The 6,896-nt window shown below is 57.4% G+C and overlaps 1 long non-coding RNA gene across 2 annotated transcripts; it reads left to right on the plus strand.

Annotated features, from left to right (window-relative positions):
- Positions 1-636: 636 nt before the first annotated feature.
- Positions 637-6,580, plus strand: LOC125327410. 2 transcript variants are annotated; one of them, XR_007204204.1, is made up of 6 exons: positions 649-955; positions 1,857-2,035; positions 2,181-2,332; positions 3,756-3,870; positions 5,729-5,851; positions 6,445-6,576. It is a non-coding gene; the product is annotated as an uncharacterized LOC125327410 (long non-coding RNA). The 2 variants fall into 2 exon arrangements; XR_007204203.1 differs by having other exon boundaries at positions 637-955; positions 3,756-5,851; positions 6,445-6,580.
- Positions 6,581-6,896: the final 316 nt, after the last annotated feature.

Genomic DNA, 6,896 nt, shown 5'->3' on the forward strand with positions numbered 1-6,896 from the left:
GGGCAGGGGCGCCGGGCTCCGGCCCTCTGGGCTTTATTCTCCGGCGCCCCGAGCCCCGCGGCTGCGGGGGAAAGACGGGACAGAGGACGGGAATAAGGGAGCAGAGGGGGTCAAAGAAGGAGCGCAGGTGGGGGGTTCGGGGTGTGCAGGGAGAGGTGGGGTGGGGGGACAGGAAAGGACGGGGGGGAGGACGAGGACGGAGCACAGGTGGGGGGGGTCAAGGTACAGAGGGGGAAAGAGGGAAGAGGAACAGGGGGAGGTAGAGGGGGAAGGAAAGGTGAGGGACGGAGGGGGAGGATTGAGGGCAGGTGGGGGGAATTGGGAGGGGAAGGGGAGCAGGGTGAGGGAGCAGGGGGGACCCGGGATGGGGGGGAAGGAACGGTGGAGAAGGGGAGAGAGGGTGGAGGGGTAGGGCAGGGCTGGGGTGTGTAGGGGGACAGGGAGGGGGATGGGGGGGGACCGGGCCGGGGGGGAGGGAGGGGAGGGCTAGGGGGGAGAGGGGGGGGGGGTAGGGGGGGGGGGTGTAGGGGGTGGGGGAGGGGAGGCAGAGGGGGAAGAACGGAGAGGGTTAGGAGAAGAGAAGTAAATATAAAGGAAAAGAAATACAGAGATAGAGAGATATAGAGCCCGGCCCGGCCACAGCCTCTCCCACCGAGCGCCGAGGGAGCAAATGGCGGCGGGGCCGATTCCCGAGGCTTAAATCCCCTCGGCCCCGCCCCGCGCAGCCGCGCTGGGGCCCCGCGCACCTGTGCGGACCCCGCCCTTCACACCTGTGCCGGCCCCGCCCCGCTCCGCCCGCGCCCGTAAATGCCGGCGGATCCGCGCCCGCTCCGCTTTGTGCGGTGAACGCTCATCCTGCTCATCCCGGGCTGCGGCGGGACCGTCGTTCGGGGCGCTGTGCGGAGCCCGGCACCGGGGGCTGCTCCCGGCGCTGCGCCGAGCCCGAGGCGCTGAGGTGGGACCGGGAACGGGACCCGGGCCCGGGGATTCGGGGCTGGGTCCTGTCGGTGTCTGCTGGGGGTCCCGGGCCGAGCCGCTTGTCCCTCGGCGGGCGGGGTGCGGCTGCCGGGGCCGGAGAACTGAGGTGGGACGGGGGATGGCATTAGCGATCGGGATCGCCGCGGCTGGCAAGAGCCGCTCCGGGATTGGCGCTGGGGCCGAGCCCGGCGCTGCCGCTCCGGCTGCGGCCAGCGCGGGGCCGGGGTCCCGCCGGAGCTCCGGCTACGCTCCCGCTGCGGCCGCGGGGAGCCGGGGCCGTGCCGGTGCCGGGCCCGCCGGGAGGGCGGCGCTTCCCCGCAGCAGGCGCTGGATCGCGCCTGGAAGCGGGCGGGCCGCGGGGACCGCCCGTGCTGGCCCCGGCACCCCCCGAGGCCGCCGCTCCCTCAGCGCCGCCCGCCCTGTGGGGCGCCCCCTGGCGCAACCGGAGCGCCGGCGCTCCCGGCCCGGCCCCGCCCGCAGCCCCCGCGGGGACGCGGAGCTCCCCCAGCCCCGGCGCTGCCGGGGCCGCCGCACCCCCTGCGCACAGCAGCGCCCGCCTCCCCCTGCCCCGGGGCCGCTCCCCCGGGGGCCTCCCGCCCGCCGCGGCCCCGCCCAACGAGCGCGGCTGCAGCGGGACGAGCCGCTCCGGGCCGGGCGCTGGCGCCGAGGCCGCTGCTGCCGCTCCTGCTCTGACTGCGCCCGCTGCGGGACCGGGGCCTCGCCGGGGCTCGCTGCTGCTTGAGCCGCTCATCCGATACCTGCCGGGTGAGATCTGATGCTCTCCTTCCTCTCCCCCGCTTTCTCTGGGGCTTGCACGCTCCAATGCAAAAACTCTGGGTTTCAAAGTCCAGTGGAAACTGTTTATTCTTTATTTCCAGAGCACAGGACATCCTGAGTGGGAAGGGATACACAAGGACCACCAAGTCGAGCCCTTATGTGAATGGCTCCTCTGGGGATTGAACCCACACCTGGGCATTCTCAGTACACTGCTCCAACCAAGCCAATCTCAGCTCCTGGCAATGTCCTGCCTGGGATGGGAATGCCAAGTGCCAGCAAGGTAATTCCTATGCAAATACAGCTCCTTCTTTTATGCTAATGCTGCTTTACACCCCAGCCCCTGATCATGGAACAACACAGGTGATCAGTTAGTTGTGTGGCAACACAAAACTCATCCCATAACCCTGATTTCCTGCCCTTTCCAGGATTTACCCAACAGCTGTCAAGGTGCTCGTTCCATGGCCCTTTCCAGGGAGAAATGAGCAAGGCAAGGCCTGAGGGTTCACTTGGTCCATGGCCAAAGTTCTTCTGAAGAGTGTCAGGGCTGCTCCTGCCTGCAGAGGGGCGTTTCCTGCAGGTGAGTGTTCACAGCCCAAAATCCCAGGGGCTGCTGAGGCTGGGGCAGCTTTTGTGGCCCAGAGCTGCACAGAGCTCTCAGTGACTCCTGCTCACTGCCAGGAGTGTTCCTTGGTGCTCCTTCTGTGTGTCCCAGCTGGCAGGGAACAGGGGGAAGGAGAAGGCTGGGAGGCCCAGGAAGGGAAGCAGCAGCTCTTGTGCTTTGGATTTGCAGAGAGGAGCTGTGCCTGCAGTGTCCTGCCCGTGGCACACAGCGTGCCAAACACACATCCCGGGAACGGGCACTGGGCTGCCCGGGCAGCGCTGGGATGGACATGGATAAAGGGCTGCCCGCGGCCCCTCGGCCAGGGGCTGCTCTGAACAGGCACCCGGAGATGCTTCAGCCCTGACAGACCCCACTGACACCCCAAAAATACCCCAAGGAACAGCTGGCACCGGGGAATGTCGGCACGGGCTGTTTGCAGAGGGGCTCAGACAGCAATTCCTGGTGCTGACCTCCCACACTCCTGCCAGCTATGTCCCAGCCACCCAAAATGCCTTCCCTTCCAGCCTGAGGCCATCATCCCTCAGCAGCATTAAAGCCAAGGCAAGCTTCCCCCACAGCAATGAAATGCCAAGCAATGCCCTCAGAGATGCCTTCAAATGAAAGGTCAGAGTCAGAGAAATCGCTTTGGATTGAGTTGGGAGTTTTTGGGGAGCCAGCTGGAACTGCACAACTGATGGAAAGCTTTCCCAGGTGGCTCCCACTGCTGGTGCCCTGAAAGCAGGGATGTGCATCCCTTTCCTGAGGGAAAAGAACTTGCAGAGGCCACTCCTGAGGCTCTGGAATGAAATCAGCTCCTGCAGGGAGAGAAGTCCTCCCGTGGGCACAGGGGCTGCCTCAGCAGGGGCTGGGAGCGCGTCTGGCCAGCGCCTTCTCCTGCTTTAAAACATCACCTGGAGCCCGAGCTCGGGGGGTGCAGGCAGCTGAATTCCAGGGAACTCTGTCAGGTGCCCCCAGGGACATTGGGGGGGGGCTGGGGGATGAGGGTTACAAACAGCAAATTCTATGGAACATGAAGCTGTCCTTGCCCTGACCCTGCTGAGCTTCCCTGGAAGCTCTGCTGGTTCCTGACACAGCTGGTGTTAAATAGGCAGCTCTGCATGGGAATATCCATGCTCCAGGAGGCACTGGGAGGCTATTCCAGTGGCAATTCAGCAGGGAATTCAGGGCTTGGGGTAGAATTCACCTGAACTAGCAAAGCCAAACCCCAAATCTGGGCACCACACAGGGAACAATCTTTGTGCTGCCCTGGCAGCCAAAGCCCCTGGGCTGGGCAATTTCAGCAGGCAAATGGATGGAATGATCTAAATGCCAGCATCCCCCAAAGGGACAATGCAATCACCTCCCTTTGCTCCCAAAGTGTCCACTGTGTTCCCCACAGGTGCCCTGGGGATGCCAGGGAGGTGCCTTTGCCCACAGTGCCTTTCTCCTGCCCCTCTCCAGTCCGAGGCCTCTTCTCCCTTCCCTGCCAGCTGCTGCCAAGGAAGGAGGACACAGTGAGTGCTGAGTTGACCTCCAAATAGTCCTTCCCTCACCTTGAGATGACCTGAGATTTTACCCCCAAAATGTCCCCATCTGTCTCCTTCTGAGTTCCTCATTTTTTACAAGGAAGCATTCTTTCTCTGCTCTGGAGACTACCACAAGATTTGGCCCCAAAACTTTCCCCACCTGTCCACTACCTCTTTCCTCATTTCCACCTCCATCTTTTCATTCTTTGCCCTACAGATGCTTTCAATTTTTACCCCTCCGAACTTCCCTACCTGTCCATAAGTGATTACCTCAGTTTACCCCATCAAGTGCATTCTCTCTGCTACAGATCACCTCAGATTCTACCCCCAAAATTTTCTGTACCTCTCCACCACTGAGTACTTCATTTTTACTTCAAAATACTCATTTTCTACCATGGAGATTCCCTCAAGTTTTACCCCCCAGATTTACCCACCTGTCCACAGCAATTCCCTCAGTTTACCTCAGGATGCTCCTGCTCTCTCCTAGAGATGACCTCACATTTTACCCCCTCAGTTTTCCCTACCTGCCCAATTCTGATCACCTCCTTTTTACCTCAAAATAGGAGTTCTTTCTTCTACAGATGAACTCGGATTTTATTACCAAAATGTCTATTTTGTCCCCTGTACACTGACTAGATTTTAAAACCAAAACCACACAGGTTATGTCTGTCTTATCCCCAAAATGTTCATTCTGCCCCCTACAAATTAGGTCAGATTTTTTCTCAAAAACCCTTACTGTTCCTACAGAATTACCTCCGGGTTTGCCCCCCAAATTCTACCTAATGCTGACTACTGATCACCTCATTGCTTCCTCAGTATGTTCATTCTTTGCCCTACAGATCTTCCCAAGTTTTACACCCCAAATTTCCTTGCCTTGCCCCAGTGACTGCCTCAGTTCATGTCAGTGGTCACACTCTCCCTAGAGATTACCTCAAGTTTAACTTAACCCCCAAATTTTCCTTAACTGCCCACAACTTATTACCTCATTTTTACCTCAAAATATTCATTCTCAACCTTTAGATTATTTCAAGTTTGACCCCCCAAAATTCCCCTACCTGTCCACTACTGATTCCCACATTCTTCCTTCAATATTTATTTCCTTTCTACCATGTAGCTTCTATCAAGATTTACCCCCAAAGTTTTCCATCTACTACTGAGTACCTCATTTTTACCTCAAAATGTTCTTTCTACAGCTTATTTAATGTTATTTTTACACAAGTTTCCCTACCTGCCCACAACTGATTCCCTCATGTTACCTCAGTGTGTTCATGCTCTCCCCTAGAGATTAGCTCAGATTTAGCCCCCAAATTTTCCCCCATGCTCAGTACTCATCACCTCCTTTTTCCCTCCAAGTGTTCATTCTCTACTCTTGAGATTTTGTCAAGTTTTGCCTCCAAAATTTTCCTTATTTGTCTACTACTCATTTTTATGCCAAAATATTCATTCTGTCCCCTACAGATTACATCAAATTTTACCCCCCAATTTTTCCTTCCTGTGCAATATTAACTCTTTTCTGCCCCAAAAATGTTCTCTCCCCTAAACATCACCTCAGCTTTTCCCTCAAAAATGCCACCTCGCTCCCCTCGACATCCCCTCCCATTTTCCTACACAAACAATTCTTGTGTCCCCTCTCAGTCACCCCAGGTTTTCAGCTGAAAATGTCTCCTCTGTCCCCTCGAAGTTATCCCAGGTTTTCCCAGTGAGGAGCTGCAAGGAATTCAGGCAGGACCAATGACACCAGGGAACAGCTGTAAATTCAGAGGCAGAGAGAGAAGATCTACCAGGAAAGGGGAAAGGTTCAGAAAACATTTCTGCAATTAATTAATTAATTAATAATTCTTTCCAGTTCCCCACTGAGAAGAACACAACCTCACAGCTGTTAAGGCCTGACAGTTCCCTGCAGGGAGAGCTCAGCACATGTGCCCAGAGGCAATCCCAGCATCTGCAAGAAAGAAAGAAGCAGCAAAAGGTGATTTCTTCTCTTTCAAAGTTATTTCAAGTGCTCACACCCAAACCCACCTTTGCTCTTGATTCTGGCTGGGTGCATGGTGAGCAGTGGGCACAGGTCATGTCATCCATGCTGGTGTGAGTGATGCCTTCTGGGGGAAAGCAGCTGATTCCCAAAGTTTCCTTCCTGCCCCGTGCCTGATCTGCACAGGAGAAAACCTCTTCCAGGAAGGGATTGTGCTCCCTCTAATCCCATTTGCCCAGTCTGTTCCATGGGGACATTGCCAGCCTGGGGCAGCAGAGGCACACGCAGCACCCAGCACTCTCTGCTCCAAGCACAGCTCTGGGCTCCTTTGCACACTGCCTCTGCCGTGGGGTTTTCTCCAGGAGAAGCCAAGGAATTGCTCATGGAAGGGTGCAGATTAAGTTAGCCCAAAGGGAAGCAAAGAGTAAGTATTCCAGGAAGAGCCCTTGGGATCTGCTGGGCTGAGGTGGGAAGGGGACATTGATTCCCTGCAGAGCCAATACACAACAACCTCCAACCCAAAGCACAGACTGGCAGGTGGGGTCTGACAGCACCACTCTGACAAACCTCCTTGTCATTCTTCCCTGCAGTGACTTTTGCAAGCAAACTCTGAAGCTGACAAGCCCAGAAGCTCTGTCCCTCCACTCTGGAAGGAAAGGATACTCCCAGGGATGAGGCACATTCCCAGCAAACTCTCCCAGCACAGCCTGGAGGCAGCGCTGGAGCTCGGCTGTGGGGCTGGGAAGGGCTGCCAGGAGCACGCAGCCCCCAGGTGGGGTGGCAGCAGCAAATTCCCACAGGCTGATGGCACAACAGAGAGACAAAGGCCAGCAGTGGCCACGGGAGGTGCAGGGTTAATTCTGCTCCCTGCCCTGCCCCATCCCTGCAGGAAAGCTCCAGGGGGGAGAGAAACTCTCAGGGTGCCCAAAATGCAGCATCTGTCACCCTGATCCTGCTTCAACTCAGCGTGGGGGGCCAAACTCCCCCCACAGGTAAACACTGAGCTGACCTGGTCAGTCTCAAACACAGCCCCAGTTCTCAG

The sequence above is a fragment of the Corvus hawaiiensis genome, chromosome 6, assembly GCF_020740725.1.
Source record: "Corvus hawaiiensis isolate bCorHaw1 chromosome 6, bCorHaw1.pri.cur, whole genome shotgun sequence".
Lineage (NCBI taxonomy): Eukaryota > Metazoa > Chordata > Aves > Passeriformes > Corvidae > Corvus > Corvus hawaiiensis.